Source organism: Marmota flaviventris, chromosome X (genome assembly GCF_047511675.1).
Source record: "Marmota flaviventris isolate mMarFla1 chromosome X, mMarFla1.hap1, whole genome shotgun sequence".
Lineage (NCBI taxonomy): Eukaryota > Metazoa > Chordata > Mammalia > Rodentia > Sciuridae > Marmota > Marmota flaviventris.
In genome coordinates, this window is record NC_092518.1 from 128,159,965 (window position 1) to 128,186,002 (window position 26,038).

The 26,038-nt window shown below is 35.5% G+C and overlaps 1 pseudogene; it reads left to right on the top strand.

Moving 5' to 3' along the window:
- Window positions 1–630: 630 nt before the first annotated feature.
- LOC114082989 (large ribosomal subunit protein uL29 pseudogene) overlaps window positions 631–26,038 on the top strand; it is a 48,868-nt pseudogene continuing 23,460 nt past the window's right edge.

A 26,038-nucleotide genomic window follows, 5' to 3' on the forward strand; every position in this document is an offset into this window, starting at 1 on the left:
AGAATTTCAGAATTATGACAAGGTATTGTGTGGCTGCTTGGGCTTAAGAAAAATGAGTATTGAAAAGAAACAGTTTACCCAACAGGAAGGCCAGTGTGTTAGACAGGCCATGTCATTAAAAATAATAGTAGAGAGGAACAAAGTGAACCAGGTAGTATAATCTTAAGGAGTGATGATAATCAGGATGTGGGTAGATAATATCAACAAGGATATATAGTGGATAGTATGAGCTTATGACATACGTTTCAAAGAAGTAGGTCATTTGGAAATAAAAATGACAAGTCAGAGCAAATATTTGGAAGTCCTTGCCAGTGGTTTTGCTTCAGTTGGTTGGTGAGCTGAAGCAAGATTGGCATAGCATCATATTCTCTTTGTGCTGTTTCTGTATGTATCTACTTGTCTCACTGCCCTCGTCCCTGTGGTAGACAGAATAATGGTCCCCCAAAAATGCCCACATTACGACCTATGGAATCTGGATATAACCTTATAAGGCAAAGGGGATTTTGCAGATACAATTAAATTAAGGACCTTGAGATGAAGATATTTGCCTGGATTTCCAGGTGAACCCAGTATAGTCAATAAGGTTTCTCATCAGTGGGAGGCAAGAAAATCACAGTAGTAGGAGATGCGATGACAGAATCAGGAGGTAGGAGCGATGTAAAAAATGGGTTACTAGCCAAGGAATGTAGGCAGTCTCCAGAAGCTGAAAAGGGCAAGAAAATAAATTCTTCCCTGAAGTGTTTAGAAAGAACATAGCAGTACTGATTCCTTGATTTTAGATTTCTGACTTCTAGAACTCCAAGGTAATAAACGTGTGCTCTTTCAAACCACTGTTTGTGGTAATCAGTTACTATAGCTATAGGTAACTAACACAGTCCCTGAACACCATGATGAAGTATAGGAAATAGCAATCAATTTAAGGTGACATGACAGGCTTCAGACAACTGCTGTTTCTTTCAGTTCAGGACAACATGGTGCCCTACCTCTCACTGGTCACTACCATGATTTATTATAGCACATGTATACATTATGGAATGAAATCCATAGGGGAAGTAGCTCCTTCCTGTACCCTTCCTTCTTTGAATCTTTTAAGTACATGAAATGTTATGCTAGTCACAATAGTTTAAAGGAATTATTTAATGGTCTATCCAGATTTCATATTAGCTGTTAACTTTGCTGTTATTTTCTTATAAATTGCACACCTTGTTCATCTCAGTGCTTAGGAAAAGACTTGTCATTGTGCTCAACAAATATGAATTAAACAAAATTGCATTAATAGAACACCCTAATGGGGTCTAACAGAGTAAAATATACACCACAATGTACCCACCTTTAGATGCCAGTAGGAAATCTTAGCAAGTAAGGCATGGCATGGTTCCGGAAATGAATAAAACAGATAACCAGAGCCATAGATCAGGGCTAGATAGGAGTAAACAAGCTTTATTGCTGACGTCAGGTGTGCTGATAGGGCCAGATGTTACTTTTTGTGAAAAAATTGCAACCCAAAGCATGAGATAATTTAGTGACATGGATACTATTTCAACCTTTCCTTGGCTTTTTCACAAATTAAGTCAACAAGTCTGAGTTGTACAGTGGCTTCAAAAATAGGCAAAATAAATGTCCATGACTTTCATTAAAGATGTTACTTTTGAAATTGCTTCCTGAGTCAGTTTATGAGTCACACAGAAAATTGACCCTATTATTTACTAGTTACACCTTATTTCAGAGAAGAAATGGAATTTGTTGAATCAATGGATGAATTCAATTCAATGTTCCTAAATAACTTTCAAAAATTTCCAAAACAGAAAACTTTCACTCAGGGGCAAAATTTGTCCCAGTATCTAAAGATTTTCTCAAAGAGACAATTTGAAGAAAATATCAGGTATTTGTATGGGTACATTTTGACCTGTGATAAAAATTAGTGGCATTCTTTATGCTATTTCAGGAGGCACTCAGTATCACCCTGCAAGCTCCAGAGGAGGGCTTGTCTCAAAAAAGGCTTTTGGGCCTAAATAAACAAACAAACAAAAACAACTTGATTTTATATTGGCAAAGCTGCCTGTAATTCATTCACTCACTAATTTAGCAAAAATTTAAGTAATCACGCTGAGCTAGACACTATAAATGCGTGGTAAACAAAACATATTCCTGACATCATTGAACATATAGTGTAACCTAAGAGACACAGAATAAGCAATCTCAATTATCATAAATTTTATGTGGTGAGCCCAAAGGATGCTATGAAATTTTCATGTAGTCTGGAATTTAGGGAAAACGTCTTTGAGGAAGTGATCTTCATCTCGAATACAATGATAAATAGGAATTAGTTGTCAACACAGAGGGAGACAATCTTTCCCTGGATTTCAGGTAAAGGACTCACCATATTTCAAGACCCCTAAACAAACAAAAAAGAGCATGACTGAGGAATTAAAATAATTTCAGCATAGCTAGAGAAGAGAAAGATGGAAAAGGTGGGTGAGTTCTATGAATTTAATTATATCACCCTCAAAATTCATCTGTTGAATCTGTGATAACCAATGATTTAGTATCTGGAGGTAGGGCCTTTGGAAGTGATTAGATTTTGAGGCAGTCTTAAGAGTGCAGCCTTCATGATGTGATTACTGTCAGGTTTCTATTACCTTCTTTCTATTCCCTTCTTCTTTTGTGGTAATCATGCCAGACAGGGCACTGGTAAACTGGTTCTGTATCTAAACACCACCTAGGGGCAGCTATACTGAACTGTACACACTGCCCCTCACAAGAGTGGTTGCTCCCCCAAAACCATGTCCCAGCAGGACAATGTATATTAATAACAAAAGATTATCCTTTCTCAGATGCTAAACCAGAGATAAAGCAATTGGCCTAGAAGAGTTTTTTGCCATAAACTTATTGTTTCATTTTCTGATGCATATTTATATTAGAATATGAAACATGATATCTTGGTGCTGTTCCATAGGTTCTCAGTGTACAAATACATGTGGTTGTCACACAACCAACCACTTCTACACGTTTCCAGCAGTATCAGTATCTAGACTGGCATTACCTACAAATGTTTCTCCCATGCTGATTGGGCCTAACAGGTGAGTGATGCTGTATAAAGATTAAAAAACGCAAAAACCAAAATCCCTAATTCTTTTCATCATGAACACCTTAATTATTGGTATAGTCAAGTGCTGCATTCATTCTAAATATGGACCACCTTGACACTCAGTTTTGTGGTTTTTTAAGATTAAATAGCTTCAGAGTGAGAAATTATTGCTATAGTAACATATTATCCACGCTTCTTTTAAAAATAAACTTCCATGTCAAAGCAAGAATCCATTCAAACTGTATTATTAATAAGCAAGCAAACTGAGAAAGAGAAGGGTGGTATTTAAAAGCTCTGAATGTTTTCCATTTTTATTCCCTAAAAATAACATGCAACAATACCTAGAATAGAAAGTTTGAACTGAATCAAAGGATTCCCATTTGCTCAACATGAAGGAGGAGCTTTGTCTTTTCAGCATAAACATTTCTTTGTATACCTAGGATTTTAATAAATGACACAACATTTAGAAATATATTTTATCCTTTTTAGAAGAACAAAATTTCCACATTTTAAGGGATTGGCTATTAACTAAACAGGAGGTTTTGATACCAATATGGACAGAAGTGAGTGTGCCTTCATTCTTTCCTCAATTTTCTGTTTATGCAGTTCTTTGTGACCTTAGATAATTAGTTTTTCCTTTCTCTGTCATATAGGTCAAATGCTTGAAAATATGTAAATGTTGCAAGACACTGTATACAGTTAACCCCAATAGATATCATTAGTCAGGTAAGTCCCCAGTGTCATGGCATTTCCTGATACCGGAGCTTGTGTCCCTGCTCCCCCACCAATAAACTTCCTGACCTTGAGCTAGGCCCTTTAGCTTTACAAAGCTCACAAACTTCATCTGTCAAACCTGAATTGTAATGGCTGTATGCCTTATTTCATGCCAGATTTAGGGAGGATAAAATGAGTTAGGAATAAGGAACACACTTTGGAAACTCTTCAAAGCTAAGAGGTTATAATTGCATAGATCTCTTCTTTTTACAAAGAAGAGTGTGTGGAGGGGGGGAATATGAATGTGGGAGAGAATTTTATACACATTGTATACTTTAGAATGTTGTTTTTTCTCAAAACAAAGACTAGACTCTGTTTCTCAAACATAGAAGATGAGGTCCCTGTAGAGTTACTTCAGGTTTACAGTTGGGTCTTAAAGAAAATAAAACAAAAACATAAAATAAAAACTGAAAGATATTAACAGCTTAAGTTCTGTTTGGATGGGAATGAGCAGAGTACACTTGCTAATATTTTATAAGTATTCTCTCACTTTATGGGTGAGGAAAGTTAGACTCAAATAAATATTATTTCAAGTCCAAAGACACACAATTTGTGCATATAATGAATCATCACATTGTGTGACTTGAAAATATATATATAATTTTTGTTAATTAAATATAAACAAAATAACCCCTTCGCAAATCTGGATGAGACAAAATGACGAGGAAGTTATCCCTCCAGATTGGGTAAGAAATTTTGTGGTTAAACTTTGAAATACAAACAGTGAAAAGAAAATGCATTTCTACAGCAAGAATCACTTGCAATTGTCTATTTTAACTAGAGAAGGCTAATACAGTTAGAATTAAACATGAAGGAGAAAGAATGCCCGAGGTTTATAATTTATTAAGAAAGGAATGACCATCCCTGAAAAACCAAAAAGATGAATGTTAGCTAAAGCAATGGAATCATGGTTTGGTTTCCTAGCTTTAAAAGATATTTAATCAAGCATATGTTTAGCTATGTGAAAGCAGGTAGCTAGCTACCTTAAGGTCACAGAGCTGACCTAAGTTTGGGGATAATAAAAGATATTTGCATTGCAGACAAGGCATGGATCTCCCATCTCATTGTCAAAAGGGAGAGTGAGGATGGTTTCTGCTTCACCCTCCTGCTGGGAGGCATCAGTAGAATGTAAACTATAGCTCCTTTTGGCCTAAACTGCATTAAGAATTTGCCTCCGAATCACTACACTGGGCATGTATGATTTGACACTGCACACAAAAGTAGTCATAATAGAATTGATTGTTTGGCCAGAACTGGGTATTGATGGATTTCTCAGAGATCTTTGTGCTCAAGAATTAACTAGTGCTTGGTAGCAACAAATCCTGGGAGCAAGCCAGCTTCAGGGGGAAATGGCTTGAGCGCCATCTAGTGTAAATACTTTTGGAGTAACTGTTCTTGAAATGAGAGGTATTCACAAATGCCATCTAGTGGCAAAGGGGAAAAGTGCTCCGGGCCAGGGGATTCAATTAAAGTCCCTGGTAAACGAAAGCTTACCTGAGGATGATAAAACGAAATCGCATTCCAAATTGTAAGTATATTATACTGTATTCCCTTTGGGTTTAGTTGTGAGAAAACTGGGTCTTCTGTGGCCCTCCCTCCAATCCCCATCCCCTGAACTACAGCATTCTCCTCTGAGCTTCCCTAGCACTTTCCCCACACCTCCCACTCTATAATTTCAACATAGACAAAACCAGACTCCTTTTACTGTTTTTAAAAATAAGCCAGGACATGTTATTTTTCTTCTCTAAAACTTCACATATTTACTACTTTCGCTACTATGTAAGTCAATGTCCTTGGAAATCCCTATATGATCTGGTCCTCAATCACCTCACCACACATATCTTCTGTATTGCCCACTCAGTTCTAGCCACAATGAATTTATTAGAGTATCTCAATTTTTTTTAGTTGTAGATGGACACAATATCTTTATTTATTTTTATGTGGTGCTGAGGATCGAACCCAGTACTTCATGCATGTGAGGCAAGCATTCTACCACTGAGCTACAATCCCAGCCCCACTATCTCAAATTTTGATTAACCATGATACAGCAAAGATTAAATTATCTTTTCACAATTTGACTATTTTTAGAGAAGTTTTGTGTTTACATAAAATTTGAACATAAATCACAGAAAACTCCCATATTCTCTCTAGCCCCCTCTTTGTCCTTAATTTTCCTTATTCATAACACCTTATATTGATGTGGTATATCTGTTCCAATTGCTAAACCAACAGCAGTACATTAACTAAAGCCCACAGTTTATATTTGAATTCCCTTTCTTTTATATATCCTATAGATTTTTAAAAATGCATAATGTCATGAATCTACCACTATAGTAACATAAAAATAGTTTCACTGCTATAAAAATCCCCTGTGCTTAACTCAAATCTAAGTGGATCAAGGACTTAGGCATTAGACCAGAGATGCTGCACCTACTAGAAGAAAATGTAGGCACAACTCTCCATCATGTCAGCTTAGAAATTAAATTCCTTATTGAGACCCCTAAAGCATAAGAAGTAAAATCAAGAATCAATAAATGGGATGGTATCAAACTGAAAAGCTTCTTCATAGCAAAGGAAATGATCAAGAATGTGTACAGAGATCCTACAGATTGGGACAAAATCTTCACAACCAGTAACTCAGATAAGATAATAATTTCCAGAAAAATAAATAACCCAATCAATAAATGGGCAATAATGAATGAATAAATGAATCAATAAATGAACAGGCACTTCACAGAAGAAGAAATACCAATGGCCAACAAATATATGAAAAAATGTTTAACTTCCCTAGCAATTAGAGTAATGCAGATTAAAACTACACTGACATTCCATCTCACTCCATTCAGAATGGCAGTTATAAAGAATATAAGTAACAATAAATATTGGCAAGAATGGGGGGGGCGGGAAGAAACACTCATACATTGCTGGTGGGATTGCAAATTGGTGCAGCCAATCTAGAAAGCAATATGGAGATTCCTTACAAAACTTGGAATGGAATCACCATTTAATCCAGCTATCCCATGCCTTGATTTGTATCCAAGGGACTTAAAGTCAACATACTACAGTGACACAGCAACATCAATGTTTATGGCAGCTCAATTCACAACAGCTAAACTATGAAACCAACCTAGGTGTTCTTCAATGGATGAATGGATAAAGAAAATGTGGTATATATACATAATGGAATATTACTCAGCCATATAGAAGAATGAAATTATGACATTTGCTGGTAAGTGGATGGAACTAAAGAATATCACACTAAGTGAAATAAACAAATTCCAAAAAATCAAAGGCCAAATGTTCTTTCTGATTTATGGATGCTAACCCAGGTTGGGGAGGTGAATAACAGAAATCGATTTGACTAAACAAAGGGTAATGAAGGGAAGGGAATGGGGAGGGGAATAGGGAAGACAATAGAATTAATTGTTTATAACTTTTCTAGCCTTGTATTTGTATACACAACCAGGGTAATTCCACATCATGTATGACCACAGAGTGGGAACCTAATAGAATAAGTTATACTTTATGTATGTATATTCTGCCAAAATACTTTCTACTGTCATGTATAACTAAAAAAAAAATCCCCTATGCTTCACCTGTTCTCCCCTCTCTTCCCCTTTGTCCCAACCCTTTGGAACCACTGATCTTTTTACTATCTGAAAAGTTTGGCCTTTTCCATATTTTGGAATCATATGGTATGTAATCTCTTCAGTCCAGCTTCTTTCACTATGAATTCAATCTTCCTTCATGTCTTTTTGAGGCTTTATGAATCACTTTTTTATCATGAACAATATTACATTATCTAGATATAAGATATAATGCTTATCCATATATAAACATTTATCCATTTATAAACATTTATATAATGTTTATACATTCACATATGAAAGGTTGTTTCCAAGCTTTGGCAATTACAAATAATGCTCCCATAACCATTCATGGGAAAATTTTGTATGGACATAAGTTTGCCACACATTTGAGTAAATACTAAAGGAAATAATTGCTGGATGATATGATAAGAGTATGCAAGTTTTGTAAGAAACTGTCAACCTATCTTCCAAAGTAACTGTGCCATTTTGCATTTCCACCAGCAGTGAACAAGAATTCCTGTTGTATCACATCCTTACCAACATTTGGTATTATCAGTGCTTTGGATATTAATCATTTTAATAGGTACAGTGGTGTCAGATGGTTGTTTTAATTTGTAATTCCCTAAAGATATGTAACACTGAACACCTGTTTGCATGCTTATTTGTCATCTGTGTTTATTTCCTCATGAGATTTCTATCCAGATCTTTTGCCCACTTTTTATATAAGTTTTCTGATGTTGAAATTTTAAGGGTTCTTTAACTATTTTAGATATAAGCCTTTTATCAAATATGTATTTCATAATATTTCCTTCATGTGTCTTTTAAAATAAGTCTTTATGGTAATAAAATTCCACTTTATTTTTTTCTTCTTACTTTCATGGTTAGTGTTCTTGGTATCATATGTAAAATCTCACTGCTAAACCTGCAGTCATCCTGATATCATCTTTCCATGGATGATGATATTATAAAATCAAAGTATATTCAGTGAAAAAGTAGGGAAATATTTTGCAAAAGATAATTCACTAAAATTAATAATTAAGCAATTCTGTAATAAATGGTTTTATTTGTATGGATTTGTCTGTACTTTTTAAAAATAATTTTTAGTTGTAGATGGATACAATACCTTTATTTTATTTATTTATTTTTATGTGGTGCTGAGGATTGAACCCAGTGCCTCACACACGCAAGGCAGGTGCTCTACCACTGAGCCACAACCCCAGCCCCTGTCTGCACTTTTAAATATGTAATTTGGTGTGATTTATCTTTTAATTGTAAATCAGCATATATAGTCATTTATAATTTTGCAAGCTTACCATTAAGGAGAGTCCCCCAAATTATATAAACTTTAGGTTCCACAGAAAGCTAGCTCTGGCCTTGAATCCAGCCTTGGGGTAGCCAAGGGGCATGGGCTCCAGAGATCATCTGCAGCCATTGAACAGAGAGTAGAGAGCAGAGTAGATTTTCTGACTGGCCCACATAAGTATCCATATAGTTACGAAGTCAAGCACATCACCCTCTAGAAATCCAGCCATTATCTGAATTTCCTCCCTACAAGCTTGGTCCACAACTGAACAATTTATCCTAAAATCAGTTTCTTTGTTCATCTTATCCTACTGTTCAGGACAAATAAGCATCCTCATGGAACTCCATTTTTTCCTTTAATCTCTCATGTCTAATCCATCAACAAGTTCTGTCAATTATGTACTACTCTAAATGTCTCTTGATTTCAAGCTCTGTCTCCCTCAGCCTCCATACATGCTGTTTCATGAGCCATAGAACACCCTGTACCTCACCCCTCTAGCTAACTCCCACTCAACCTTCAGGAGTAACTCAGATGTCATATCCCCCAGAAAATCTCTCTCAATGAAGTATAACCAGGTTAGGTGCCTCCTCCTGTGAGTCCCCAAGGTACCCAATGGCCGCTAGCATACCATGTCATATGTTGTGCTACAATTGCTGAGCTTTACAATTACTGCTTTTTTACTTCATTTTTTTAATTGCAAAGATAATTGCTCATTATAACAAGTCAAACAGTACAGAGATGTATAAGGAAAAATTAATAAGCTTCCCCTAGTCCCCCAGCTCTATATAGACTTAATGCCTTGCTATTAATAGCTCCATTATATCATAACAAAGATCTCCTATAATTTATTCAGTCATCCACCCTATTGATGGACATTTAGGGTACTTATGTAGTTTTATTTTGTTTGTTTAATTTTGCTTTAATGTGCATCCTTCTATGTGCTATTCTGGGACTTTGATTTGTGTGGATTATCTTCCCATAAAACCAAATGTTATTTGGCTATTAACTTGTTACAGACATCGGCAGATTATTTTCCTACAAAAGGTAGCAATTCATCCTCTACCAACAATGCATGAGAAATGCCTGTGCCCCACAGTCTTATCAGGATTAATGCTGTGACTGCTTTTACATGGTAGGAAAACATAGCCTTTTATTGTTTTAATAGGCATTTTCCTCCGTAGTTGAAAATATTTTTATGTTTGTTGATGATATATATCCTCTTCTCTGTGAATTCACAGTCCTTATACTGGGTCCATTTTTTTCTACTATGATCTTTATCTTTCTTAGTAATTGGCATAAATTCTTAACCCATTTGAGTTATTAACCATTTATTATGTCAGAAATATTTTTCTATAGGGTTTTTTATTTTATTTATGGTGTGTTAGACTTTGCAAGTCATTTAAAATATTATCAAATATGTGTATGGTTTTCCTTCATGGTTTGAGGAAGTCACAGATTTGTGAGGGAAGTAAACATGTGAGATGGGCTCACATTTAGAATAGGAAATGTTAGTATTAAACCAAATTTTGCATACAGTAGCAGTGCCTAAAGCATATGTTATTGAAATTGTGACTAATCTGTGTGGCTTAAAAAGTAGCAAATGTCTCCTATTGTGGCTTCCCATGATGGTAGAGGTTTGCAGATCATGGTTTAAAATTTGGCAAGTGTCTAACCTTGTTCATTGATATGCTGGCAAGGCCCACTTTTTATCCAGGAGACGCTGGAAGGTCAAAACATTATGGGCTCTGAAATTATTAATTGATCTTATGAGCTAAATATTATTTTTAATATTTAACCATTTAGCATTGTGTGGCTTGCCGGGTGTAGTGGTGTATGCCTTTAATAATAGTGGCTTGGGAGGCTGAGGAAGGAGGATCACAAGTTCTAAGCCAGACTTAGCAACTTAGTGAGGTCCTAAGTAACTTATCAAAACCTGGTCTAAATCACAAAAATAAATAAATAAATAAACAAACATACAAAACAGAAAACAGCTGGAGATTTGGCTCAGTGGATAAGTGCCCTGTCTCTGTCTCTGCATTCAATCCTCAACACAAAAAAAGGGGGGGTTGTATAGCTTATTTCCTTTGTTAGATCTGATTAACATCCATACATTTTCTCAAGAAGTATTAGATAACAATGTTGTACTTCTTAATGTTATATGTTAAATAAGACTAGAGATAGAATTTCATTATTTTCACTTAGCCTCATTAAATAAAGTCATGTGACAGGGAGATATACAAATGTGAACTTCGACATGCATTAGGACTCAGTCATCACTTTCCAGTGAGACTTTCCAGTCCCAGAGCATCCATCAGACAAGTGTTGTTTGAGCTCTGCATATAGCCAAGCAGCCAGCTCAGGCACTCTTCCTCTATTGGACCTATTTTCCTCGGTCTCATCAAACCACCAACTCCTTTTTTATTTCTGATCAGTGTGGGTGAGAACACCCCAGGCACAAAGCTAAGTGCTTGAGACACATGGGAATGCTGCCCTACTTTGAAAAAAATAAGTATCATATGAATGAAACCAAGCTACCCACTCAAAATACATAAATTTGTTTTTAAAGACTTCATTAATTTTTTAAAAATATTCAAAACAAGGTGTTTGTATCTAAATTTTGGCCCTTTCTATAAATATTTGCCAATTGTACGCAAATAAATTTATTCCATAAAAGGAGGTACACCTGCAGAGAGCTATTAAACAGTTGCAGCAGAAAAGAAAATGGGAGTACCCATTCTTGTTAGCTCTGTTTTCAAAGTGGATCCACTTGCAAATGAAAAGCCACTAGATCACAGAGCATCATGGACAGAATTTTGGATACATAATACAAGTTTATAAATCATCTTCTATATGACATTTTGAATAATGAGCAAGAAAAATTGTATTTACATATGCACATGAACATTTCACTAGGTGCCTCATGTTGTTCTTCAGAAAGTTAACAAATCTCAGACATTGAATTGTTAAGCTCTCATCTCATTTCAAATTCAACACTCTTTGCTATAAGACACTGTTAAGTGTTATGTGGGATAAAGAGATAAGACGACAAAATCATGGCTACTGTAGCACTCACAACATTGAAAAAATATGAATATCAACAACTTTTATTACATAAATCAGAATGGAATCACACTGAAAAATAACCAGGATATGTTGTAGTATACATTATATAACTGAGTCTTCTCAATAAACATTGGTAGATATCACTATCCTCACTATTACAGATGGGAACAGAGAAGTTCAGGGATGATGTCCCCGAATTTACCAAAAGCCACATGGTTGATAAATAACAATAATAGCCTAGGTCCAAAATCATGCAAGATTTATGACTCCTAATTTTTTGTGCCACCCACTGTACTTAGCCACCTCACCTACTGCTGGAGTACAGAGCATGGGGGAAGAATATAAGCAATTACAACCCCAAGGGTGGGTCAGAGCCAGACTGTAGATGTTTGGAATGTTTTACACAATAGGGAAGTATTGGAATCCTTTAAGCAGAGAGGCAGTGATATCCAATTTTCAGTTTAGAAAGAATACTCTGTATAACAGGCTGTAGGAATAGCTCAAAACTGGGAACAAGGAAACATCAGAAAGCTGTGGTGGTAGTCCAAAGGAATGATAATGGTGGTCTGAGCCAGTACAGTGACAGTGAAGGTGGAAAGTAAGGAACAATACTAACATCGTGCATACATAAAATCAACATGACCTCGAAGACAATGCAGAAGGCAAGTGTGCGTGAGATGTGAAAAAGCTCTCTCAGCTTAGCATTAGAGCTCGTGAGCGAATGAGTCGACTGTCAACAGACATCTAAACAGAGAAAGCAGCACAAGTTTAGGATCTAGCAGAAGGTGATGAAAAGCTCTTGAATTTTCCTATGGACTTTTTCTGTATGGGACATATATTTATTACAACCTGAATTGTTCTGGTATTAAGCAATCTGTTTATTCAATCAACTGGTTAGTTTGGTAGAAATGGGTAAGCAGGGAAAGTTACTTGAAATATGCAGAGCAGCTCATGAATGAGTCTTAAAGATGATTATCTCTGATAAAGTGGATATTCTTTTGGTCAATGCCCTCTGACATTTATAAGTCCAAGAATTGGGCCCTAGATAAAGAGATCAGTAAATGAAAAGATTGGGTCAATAGTCACTTTTCAGAGCCACACGAGAAAATACTAATAGAAGAATCTGAGACTTTCAATGCACAAATGCAAATGATGTCTTTTGACAGCAGCTGAAGTACTTTACCTTTTCACACAGAAAATTAGGAGAGTAAATGAGGGCAGAATCTCTAAAAACTTGGCATTTCCCAAACAGCATAGGAAAGGAAAAGCTTTTGAATATTGGATCATCAAAAATGCTCCTCCTCAACGTTTTAGGTCTCTATTTCCTCAGAAAGGCCACTAAAGGCCACAAAATATTTGAATGAAGACTGCATTCTGAAGTAATTTGCCTGAAAAATTCTGATTGTTCAGTTGTTTTATGCTGATATCAGTTCAGAGATTTGAATTTATGGGGAAAGTTTTCAGGAAGTGAAAACTAGGAAGTTTAGAAACAGCAGAGTGATCTATCTAATAGGAACCTTTAAATTCATTCCTGCATTCATCTGGGAAAGCAATATACCCCAGTGATTATCAACTGTGGAGTCAAGCACACACCACAGGTTTGAGCCTCATCTATATCCTAACTTTGTGGCATCAGAAAAGTCACTTAATCCTACCTCAATTTTCTCATCTGTCCAACGGGAGTGCTACAATTCCATTGATTACATGAGATAATATAAGTGAAATGTTTAGCACAGCACCTGGCATAGACAGCTGAAGGATAATGGGTTTAATCCTCATTCAACGAGTATCTATGGAGCACCTAGCATATGCAGAGCAATTCACCACAAGCTGCAGAGAAACATAATACCCTGCTTTCCAAAAGCCTAATTCTGGAAACTTGATTTAGGATAAGGAATTCCTGTGAAATGTTTTCATTAGTAATTCCATTAATAATTTGTGCTAACTCTGCTTTTGTCCCCTTGTCCCCCATCAACACTGCTAAACATATTATCATTTTTCAGGACAGAAATTCTTGAATTTTCCACCCTCACCCCTACAATGTGATTTGGGGGAGGATAGGTCTTAGAGGAAAATAGTATTCATCTTTTATTCTGCCCCCAAGAAATAGCATGCTACATTGCTATGCTCGCAAAGGTAAGACTCATCAATATCAAGTGCATTTTGAGAAACACTGTTTCATGAGCAATTACTGCAGCACTTGTAGATTGACTTTAATGCCTAATTTGTTAAAATAATTATGCATGTTTCTAAATGAGCCAACTGGGTACAAGCAATCTCCAAATGCAGTTACAAAACTGAGGTTTAATTCTTCAAGAAAATATTTTAAAGTGCAAGTTTAAATTTTGTCTTTCAGCCTCCATACCAAATATTCCAAAAAGGCCTTCTCACACTTACAAAATACAGATACATCCAGAGGAGTGAGAACTCTCCATTTCCAGACACTCCAGTCCTGTGCAAAAAAAGTCATTTGCTGAAACCAAATGTTTTCCAATAAACATTTTTTTTTCAGTATTTCAAAATTTTGGAATAAAATAAATTTGATGCAAATACCATAATAACCCACAATTTCCAAATCTAATGTCCAGGTAGTATTTCTCCAAAACATTAGACAAGAACAGTAACTTAGCACTAAGAAGCATTCTACTATATGTTATCTTGTATTCTTACAGATGAAAGGGTTTGCTGGTGATGGTGGTCAGGGTTTAGTTTTTTTTTTTTATTATTATTATGTAGTGAAATATTATTTGTATTTTCCAATTGAGCTATATTGCAGTCAGATGCTTCTGGGGCAACTCCCCTAGGACCCCTCATAAAAATAAATTATCTCCCTTCTAAGACTATCCCAGCATATGTAATATTAAATACAATTTATAATTAATAGTTTTTTAGTTACTGGCTAATGCTAGCTCCCATCAGAGGGTATATCCAAATTGATATGACAGAATCGTTTGCAAAACAGAGTAGACTTGTAATGATAGAAACTGATTCCTCACAACGGATGATGAAAACCAGCAGAAATGTTCACAGCCTCCAGAGCAACTCCTCAACTTCTAAGGGATTGAAAATAATAACACTGAACCTGAACCTTTCCACTCCACTAGATTAAAAAAAAAGGCTTATTTCATACATTAAACCATTTTTTCCTCAATTGTATAATATATTTTAAGCCAGGCTCCAATTAGCCCATTTTAGAACTCATTACTAGAATTATACATTCCACAGTGAGATTGACCATAGATTAATTTCTCTATGCTGTTTTCAGAACACCATTTCCGTTTGCACTTTCAAACATGTTTTAGCCATAAATGTAACAGTAATCTCTAATGACTCATTCACTGATTTCTGCTCTCTTTTCCAAAACCGTATTTTTTTTTTCTAAGATGCTGGTTTTAATTCACTCTACAAAATTAAAAGAGCAGCAAGATCCCCTTTAAGACAGCACTTGAAGAGTTTACTTTACTCATAATCTTTACTATTTTCTTTTATCACATATGCTATGACAAGAGGTCATGAGGGCTCTGGTCTAAAATGTGTTCCACTGAAATTTGAATTTAGGTAATGAATTCTTACTATTGAATCAATCTCTTTCCTCCAACACACTCTTCTGCTCATCATTTCATGCAAGTTAAATAGAAGGCATACAGTCAGGTATGGTGGCTCAGGAGGCTGAGGCAGGAGGATCATGAGTTCAAAGCCAGCCTCCACAAAAGTGAGGCGCTAAGCAACTCAGTGAGACCCTGTCTATAAATAAAATACAAAATAGGGCTGGGGATGTGGCTCAGTGGTCAAGTGCCCATGAGTTCAATCCCCAGTACAAATAAATAAATAAAAAGAAGCCATACAAATAAGGATCATGTTCAGCACTTAGATGAGGGCAAGGTCTCAAACCCAGGGCTTCTTCCAGCTTGGTTTGAACTGGTTACCCTCACCTTGTCTTCAGACAGCCTCTTAAGAAATAGAACTTTGGGATATTAAAAGCAGTTTACAAAAACTGAACACAAATTTGTTATCACCTGTCCCTATGACTATCTACACTCTCTTAATCTTCAGTACTCCTGCTTATTAGCATCACCACCCATAGGAGACTAACTCTAATCCCCAAATGTGTGTCTAAGGTCATAATTTTACAAACACACACATACACACATGAATATTTAGAGAGAAAATGATTGAAAGTTGAAAAGTTTCATATCTGTGTTTCCTGATAACTCATACTAGAGTAAGCAAAAAAAAAAGTGACTTACCTTTCATTGCTAGTAAAGTATTTCGTGATTCCATTTAAATTGCTCTAGTTTAGTTATTTGAACACCATATTATACTGAGTTTTGAGGAGTTGTAAAAGACATAATTGGTTCTTCACTAAAGAAAAGTATAATAAAATCTATGATGAAGATGCATGAAAAAGTTCCAAAAACACAATTTATATGCATTTACCTAACTAAATAAATGTAAGCATATATATTCAAAAGGGGTAAAGTTTCCTGGAAGGGTTAGTATCAAAATGAAACATGGAATTGTGAAACCATCAAAGGATAGTTTAGTAGCAAGGAGGCAGCATAGCATTTAAACTTGGTTTAATTACACATGATCATTATTATCCAAAGTACAGGTATGAAGACATGAATTGGTGTGAATATACTATGTATACAACCAGAGATATGAAAAATTGTGCTCTATATATGTAATAAAAATTGTAATGCATTCTGCTGTCATATATAAATAAAAATTAAAAATACAAAGAGGGGCTTGGGCTATAGTTTAGTGGTAGAGTGCTGATCTTGCACATGTGAGGCACTGGGCTCAATTCTCAGCACGACATAAAAATAATAAGTAGAGATATTTTAAAGAAACAACCCTAGAGAAGAGTAAGCACCCCAGTTTGCTCTTAACTAGAGGGTATAAGCCGAGATGTCATATACACACACACACACACACACACACACACACACACACACACACAAAACATAAATGATGAGTTTCTGTAGTTTACAAAGCATTTTGCAAATATTGCTTCATTTCAACCTCACAATGACTCTACTTGGTAGGAGAAGTAATAGGTTGTCATATAGGTCCCAGAGTAAAGATCTATGCAAACTACTCAGTCTGAATTTAGGTGTATCCAAGAAGTCCTGAAAGATATGCAAACCAGAAACTGTTTACCTGATTAACTCATGGGCACATTGAAGAGATCTTGATTGACCATGTTAGGGGAAAAGGGTTGCCTTCCAAGCAGTCAAAAAAAGACAACTTTCTCAAACTCCCAAGTAGTAAAAAGATATGTGTGTGAGAGAGAAGGTCCAGTGCAAAACAAGCACACTGTTGGTAGGTCAGCAGGTATCAGAGGAAAGAAATCATTTTCAGTACACCATGGTGTTGGATCATTCAGAGAAACTGAGCCAAGCTTTTGGGATAGGGAACTGTAATAATGAATAAATACAAAGAGTCATGTCAGTCAGGATGACATGGAGTTATAAGACTATGAGAGCCTGAGGAAGAAGTATCTATGGACAGACTAAGGAGAAAGACAACAGCAACACATGGGACCCACCATCCTATTCTCCTACCTTTCACTTCAAAGAGATAGTGATTGTAAATGAAAACAGAAGAGAGTGATACTCAGGGAATAATGTATCATGTATCCAGATCCTTGATTCTCTCTTACTGGGGACTCTGTGGGGACTACCTAAACAGCTAAAGTTAACCCTGACGATATGTTGGAACCCAGACAAGATCCATGATGACATATGAAATATAGACTCCCTTGAGAATAAATTTCAGAAAATCTTCATTGTTTTTGTTTATTTATTGCTGAGAAATTGTTTGATTAGAAGCTAGAACTTTGTAAGCAGGCTTGTCTCTCCAGTGGAAAACTGAACAAAGGCTCCTCCACAGTTGCCTCAGAGGTGGGAAAATGAGGGTAGTAGGGGGAGATTAGTTCACATACTGGATTCATTCACTACAGGAAGAAGATAGTTATATGCAGCAGCTCTTAGGGAGTCTGGTTATTCCTTCAATGACAACAGACTGAATATGATCTTCCCTTACTAATGGCTATATTTTTCAGAAATTGAAAAATAATTTTAAAGTTTCTATAGAGCCACAAAAGTCCCCCAATAGCCAAATCAATTTTGAGCAAGAAGGAAAAAAGCTGAAGGCATCACAATTCGTGATTTCAAAGTATATAACAAGGTAATAATAATTAAAGGAGTATGATACTTGCATAAAGACAGACTTATAAATCAATACAACAGAATAGTGTATACAGAAATACAACCATACAAAAAGGCTAAATGGTCTTCAACAAGGATCCCAAAAACAAACATGGGGTAAACATAGTGTCTTCAAGAGAAGGTGCTGGGAAAACTGGATATTCACATGCAGAAAAATGAAATTAGATTCTTATTTTTCTACCATACACAAAAGTTAATTCAAAATAAATTAAATATTAAAATGTAAGTCCTAGCATTGTAAAACTCCTGGAAGAATCAAAAGCATGAAAAATTCATGCAATTGACCTAATAAATTATTTCTTGGGTATGACAGAAAAAGTACAAATCACAAAAGCAAACACAAGTAGGACTATATCAACCTCAAGAGTTTCTGCACAGCAAAGGAAACAACAAAATGAAAACACAACCTACAGAATGGAAGGAAATATTTGCAAACCATGCATTTGATAATAATTCCTACTATTCAATGGCAGAAAAAGCAAATAAGCTGATTAAAAATGGACAAAATACTTGAATAGATATTTTTCCAAAGAGGACAACCAAATGGCCAATTGTACATGAAAAGATGTTTAACATCTGAAAAACGCAAAGCAAAATCACAGTGAACTATCACCTCACAATTGTCAGGATGGCTATAATAACAAGAAAAGACAAGTGTTGATGAAGATGTACAGAAACAGGAACTCTTGGATACTGTTCAGAGGAGAATAAAATGTCATAGCTGCTATGGTAAACAGTATGGAGATCCTCAAACAGTTAAAAATAGGACAGCCATATGATTCAGCATTTCTACATCTGGGTATATATCTAAAGGGAAAACAGGATCTCAAAGAGACATCTATACTCCCATGCTTGATGCAACACTATTTACAATGGCCAAGATATGGAAGAAGCAAAATGTTAATCAATGGATGAACTGATAAATAAAATGTGGTATAAACATATATTGAAAATATATTCCATCTTAAAAAACTAGACTCTTGTCATCTGGTACATCATGAATGAAGCTGAGAGATGGGCTAAGTGAAAGAAGTCTATTGTAGAAAAAGATATGCTGTAGGATACTACTTATATGAGGTATCTAGAGTGGCTAAATTCATAGGAGGAGAGAATACAAGGTTTTGTCAGGGGCTAGAGAAGGGGGGAAAGGGGATTTGCTTTAACTGACAAAGTTTTACCTATGCAACATGAATTAAGTTCTGCATATCTGTACAACATAATGCATATATTTAACAGTATTGTATTGCACACTTAGAAATTTGTTGAGAGTACATCCATGTCAACTCTTGTGAACACAGAAGAAAAAAAAAGGGAGGGCATAAGAAAATTTTGAAAGGCAATACATGTTTAGTACCTTAATTGTAGTGAAGGTTTCACAGATGTATTCATATGTCCAAACTTGCCAGATTATATATATTCAATATGTACAAATTTTTCAGCATCAACTACACCTCAATAAAGCTGTTTAAATTAAAAAATAAAAGCATATTTTGAAAAAATAGATCATATTGGTTTACCCAAAGATAAAAAGAGTACAAAGTAAAAATACAAAGAAATTAATTTAATGAATAAAAATATAAGACACTGAGGAACAATCCAGGAAACCTAGGACATGATTACTAGGAGCTTTGAGAATAAAATGAGGAATAGCTAGAAAAAAAATGAAACAACAGCAATATAATAGCAACAACTTTCTTGAGCTAAAGAATGACTTGAATATTGAGACCCTAAGAGCTTGCTGAGGCCCAGGAATGTCTAATGAAATAAAGAAAAGTCGATCTATCCTGATTAAATTTCTGAACTCCAAGGATTGTAAAAACACTCTTAAAAGCTTCAATGAAGAAGGAGCAGGTTTCTTGGTAAGGGAAGATAAACATACTAGCATCAAGCATCTCAGGAGCAACAATAGAGGCTAGACTACAATGCAGCAATATCAAAAGTGTATCAACAGAAAAGAATTGTAATCTAAGAAGCCTATATTACCCAAGGTCTCTTATAAAAAGAACAAAGAAAAGATATTTTAAAACTTTCAAGTGTTAAGAAGGAATTTTCTTCATTCAAAAAAGTTTTTTTTTTCATTCAAATGAAAATTAAATTAGAGCAAAAATCTCCTGAAGAAAGTATAAGAATCTATACTGAACAATGAATCATATAATATTTATAATTATACCAAAATGAATGAGGACAATGACTCTGGAAACTAATAAAAGACTCTTGTAAAAGATTCTTGAAACAGAAGAGGCATTTTCTAATCGAAAATATGTAGAACCTGGGACTACAATTCCAAAGTATTTCAGAAAAACAAGGAAATAGAGGGTGAGAGTGGTGGTAGGGGAGTTGGAGTGTGTTCATTAGCAGGAAAGTGGAAGGCTTCTAAAGGTATTGATGGAAATTGAAGTGTGGACAAGTAGAACACTTGGGAGAAGGAGGGAGCATAGATCTATTTAGATTCAATACATCAATAGTTAAACAGACATAAATGTGCATTTTATTACACAAAATCATGATTTTATTTTTAAGAAAGACTGCTAAAATTCAACTCCATATAAATCAAAACATTACACATGGAAGAAAATCACTTAAAGAAAAATTTTAAAAAACTGTTCCTTATATCACCAAAACTTAATTTTCTTCATATATTTTTTTAATCCATAGGAAAATATTGATTAAATTTAATAACAAAACAGATAAGGGAATATGAACAATTTCTTAAAATATAAACAAGAAAACTTTGACTGTGGCTATCCAGAAGAAGGGAAATCATTGCCCAGGAGACTACAGGGGAAAGATAAATTGTATTTCATTGTATATACTATATATCTTTTGAACTGGGAGCATTTTATATGTATTTCTATATTAAAGTAGATTAACAATTGTAACGAATACTTAAGTCCAATCCAATTGGATGTTCTGCTTGATGCTTTCAACACAAGTGTCAGACTCTCCATCTTTATCTCTGCCTTCCACTAGGGCCTCAAAGTCTTCAGTAGGATCCTGTGTGTTTTGTCAGCCCATGAGCAAAACAAGAGAGTGAGAACATAGAAGACCATGGAGGAACATTTAGGAATAGGGCTTTTAACAAATATTACTTCTATTCACATTTTATTGACAAGATCTGTCTAATGGCCCCATCTTGATGCAAAAGTGCTGGAAAAATGACAATTGGCCACTGACCTGGACAGATAAACCAGATTGGGTAAGAATCTAGGGGATTCTGTTCCAGTTGCCTATTTCCAAACAATGTGTTTAAAGAAGAAATAAAATAAAGGATATGTTAAATTATGTCAGGCAATTGCAAATAAAAGACTAACATGTCAGTAAAAGGATACACCAAAACCTAAAGTATTATTTGGTAAGAAAGAAATTTTGTGATGGTGAAAGCTGTAATCTAGAAAGACTGATGAAACCAGTCTAAACCATTATTCAATAAACAAAAAGCATAGCACTGAAATACATTAAGCAAAACCTTCTAGTAAGATAGCAAAAATTTAAGAAAAATCTTGTATTTCTGGTAAGGGTAGGGGTAGAAAGAGGCCATACCAAAAAATGTATGTAGTATTTGAAGAATACAACTGATATGCTCAATTTGACAGAAACAAAACCAAACACATACATACATACACACACAGACACACACACACACACACACACACACACACACATATCTTTGTACCTTACCAACAACAATAACATATTTTACTGAAACATTAATAAAAATTGATCTTTTCCCTGGCTGCAGTAAAACCTAATTTGAAGATGATTTAATTCACATACTCTGACAACAATCAATATAAATAAAAATAGAAATTAATAATTCAAAGATGACTCCAGAATTTTACAACTCAGAAATTAAGAAACACTCTAATACAGGCCAAGTTGAAGAAAAAAATTAAAGTTATAAATTTTCTAAAACCAAAAAGTAAAAATATCTCATATAGAAATCTATAATATAAAGTTAAAGCTCTATACAGGATAATTTAAAGAGTTAAAATGTTTTATTTAAACAAATCTTGAATAAAAAATAAATTATTCAACTAAGAAATTAGAAAAATAACCACAAACAACAAAGTAGACCCAAAAGTAGGTTAAGATTAAAGCTAATTTATGTTCAAATTATACTAGACAATACACAGAAGAAAGTTATGGATGCCAGTTACACCTAGGTATTTATTGAATGAGAGGAAAAATAAAGGGGTGAGGGGAAGAGGAGTCCATGTTTACTGAGATTTTTCTGTGGACACAGAGTTTAAAAAAACACTGTTTTATAGTATTTCTTATGTTTAATCATGAATTTGGGGTATAGGATCTATCAAAATACTACTTCAGTTCTCAAAGGTCATATTTTCACTAGATGAGCTACAATCATCAGTCACAATGTCATTCAAAAATTTCACATAATGTTATAATGAACATGAGCCAAACCCTCTCATCCGCTGTAGGGACTGTTGGCAATTTGAGGGATGATTCCCTTTGTGCTACTACAGCTATTTGTACATATCTGTGTTGCACTATCATATCATCTCTTGAGTTATCTGCTTGTGTGTGGCTTTTCTTTGAATCCCTTAAACACAGGGACTATGCCTTTTTTTTATTTGCTACCAATAAGCCCAGGGTTCTTTTGCTCTATTAGAGACATAAATCACAAAGAGGAAGCACTAAAAAAATAAAGTTTATTGGGGCTTACAATAGGGAGACAACACACTAGATACAGTTCCCAGACTAGATCGACAAGGAAAACTTTAGGCATTTTTCTTTATGGTGGACTGGGTACTGAACACAGGGAGAAAATATTTTATAGTCCTGCCACTGCCTTGCACAGGCACACCTGGTTGTTGTACACAACTTGGGATTCCTTCACATGTTCTGTGTATCTTCTGCTAGTGGCACCAATGTTACCACCACCACCCCAGGAACATTATATAGAAGTCAAACAGAGTCCAACATTCTATACTTTTTAGGGGAGCTACTCAGGGATTTGCAGAGAAAGTCTCTCAGAAGCTTTGGAAGAAATCAGTAGCTCCTGAACCTGGTCATTGGGGGAAACATTGACAAGTTTGTCTAGGGGCAGAGAGAGGAATCAGGGCTTCCATGTTCTATCTCAGATCCCCCTAGCTCCTCTCAAGGGCCTTATTAAGATGCATTTGTTGAACAACAGAATAGACAATAAATGCAAATTTTAAGAGCCAGAGTAGGCAGAGACTCAGAAATCTCTTTTTGTGCAAAAAAGTGACCTATATAATGAAGACACCACAGGCCCATTAAACTACAGATGACTAGTACTCAACTGACAGAACAGAAGGGAAAAGAACACATAGATCACATACGAAATCTAACTACCAGTTTGTCGCATTCCCAGTGACAAAAACACTCAGGGTCACTCCAGGGGAACTGGGCCATGTGAAATAACCACACAAGATACAGAGATATCCTTTTCTTTGGGGGTGCTGTGATGGCTCCTCTTACCTTAAGGATCCACAGAAAGAGAGAGCGAGCAAGCACATACTTGTCCTTTTATTGAGGAGAAGCCATTCAAATGAGGCAAGGGGTCACGTTTCAAGGGGCTGAGTCTAGCTTCATGATGTCTGCTTTCAGCAGGTTGACCGACATCTAGGATGACCACACCCAAATGCAGAGAAAGAGAAGGGGACACATAAACGGCATTTCCATGGAACATTGTATCACAAACAGGGCAAAGGGATAATATCACAAATGAACAGGTGAGCGTAGCTCCATCCCTGGGGCTGCAGGAAGGCACACCTATGCATGAAGACACATTTTGTGACATTTTGCGACTTCCAAGATTGGGGTAGCCACCTCGGGCCACATTGATGTGGGCAGATCACTTGGAAGTGACTGACGGAGCCTCAACCAATCAGGGAAAGAAAATGCTGGTCACGTGGTGAGACGTCCTCCCACACCAGTTTAACCAACAAAGACATTTTTTCAAGAGTACTGAAAGATTTCATAAATAATGTGTTATTTTAAAAATCATTGTCACCCCCAACACCATATAGTAAGTGTTATTTTAAGCTTCCGGAAAATCACTAACAAGTCAGAAGTCTGTTGACTAGGATACCCTTAACTAGTAATCGTTAGTTTTATTTTTAATTTTTCATTATTATTATTATTATTATTATTATTATTATTATTATTATTATTTGCTCTTGGCACATAAAATCTGAAGAAGGAAGGAAGGCAGGCAAGCAAAGAAACAGAGAAGCAAAAAGGAAGTGTGAAGATCAGGGTAAATGAATGCTAGATTGCAGAAGACAGGTTAAAAAAAAATCCATTCAGTCATCACCCACAGTGCACATTCACACAGATTGAGAACTTCAGGAGAAAAGTTGCAATGTTTAGTAAAAGTTCTACTGTTACCCCACCTCTTCCATCCTATCCACAGTTCCCACTGAATTTGTTGCAGTCTTTAAACATCCAAAAGGGATGTTGATGGCTTTAACATTACAGGAGAACCAAATAAACATTACAAGTTTTGGAACATTACAAGTTTTGAAATGGATGTAGCCAAAGGTGAAATATTTCTCAATAAATTAGGAAAGGACCTTCTTCCTGCAGGGCCACTGATCCTTACTCCTGCTTTCCTATGGTCAGATACACCACCAGGAATTTATAGGATTGGATGATGATGTGAGGCTTCATGCCTGGAAAGAAAGTTTGACTATTGTAACTTGCTAAAGTTGGGATTAGATAAGTGGGGAAGAAAGAGTTGAGGACAGCAGTTTTTTGTGACCATTCATAATTCTGCACAAATATCCAGTACCATGTTCAACCCGCCCCTATATTCTACTCTTTTTGTCTAATAATATCCATTCTCCTTTAGTTCACAGCTAACTTACATATTACTTCTCCTAGGGTATGATCTTTCTGGGTTCCATACATTAGTCCTATAGCATCATCTATTTCCTATCATAACCACTGACATATCTCACTATAATTATTTCATTCACACTTATCCTTTAAAGACTACAAATCTACAAGTCTATAAGGGCTGGTGTTGTGTCTCATTCACAGCTGAATCCCTCATACCAAGCACATTGTCTGACATAAAGTAATGCTTAGTAAATGTGACTGAAAGAATCAATCAGTATACAAACAACTCAGTACGCAGCCTAAATTTAGGTAAGGCCAATGATCAACTCATGACATATAAAGAAACTGGAAGACTGAATACTCATAGTACTCATGTGACATGTGTGATTTTGCCAAACCTATTATAGAAATAAGAATAAAAGCAAGCATAGAGATATTAAGTAACTCATTCCAAGATAACAAATCTAAGTAGATTAGCTATAGTATTCTGTAGATCCAGAGTCTCAGGTCTGATTTGCAGGACTAGATTATTGGGCTACTTTGTATTAAGACAAGAATGGTTCAGGAATACTGAAGCTGTAGCCTGGTCAATGTTTGTGGAGACTTCCCAGTTCTGGGAGTAGTTGAACAGCCAGAAGGAAGAGTTTTTTTTGTTTTTTTTTTAAGTTTCATTGATTTTATTTTTTTTAAATACATGACAGTGGAATGCATTACAATTTTTATTACACATATATACCACAATTTTTCATATCTGTTTATATATAAAGTATGTTTACACCAATTCTTGTCTTCATACATGTACTTTGGATAATGATGGCCATCACATTCCACCAGCCTTGCTTACCCCCCACCCCCTCCCTTTCCCTCCCACCCCTCTTTCCTATCTAGAACTCATCTATTCCTCCCATGCTCCCCCTCTCTTCCCTACTATGAGTCAGCCTCCTTATATCAGAGAAAACATTCGGCATTTGGTTTTTTGGGATTGGCTAACTTCACTTGGCATTGTCTTCTCCAACACCATCCATTTACATGCAAATGCCATGATTTTATTCTCTTTTATTGTGTATATATGCCACTTTTTTTTTTTTTACCCATTCATCTACTGAAGGGTATCTAGGTTGGTTCCACAGTTTAGCTATTGTGAATTGTGCTGCTATAA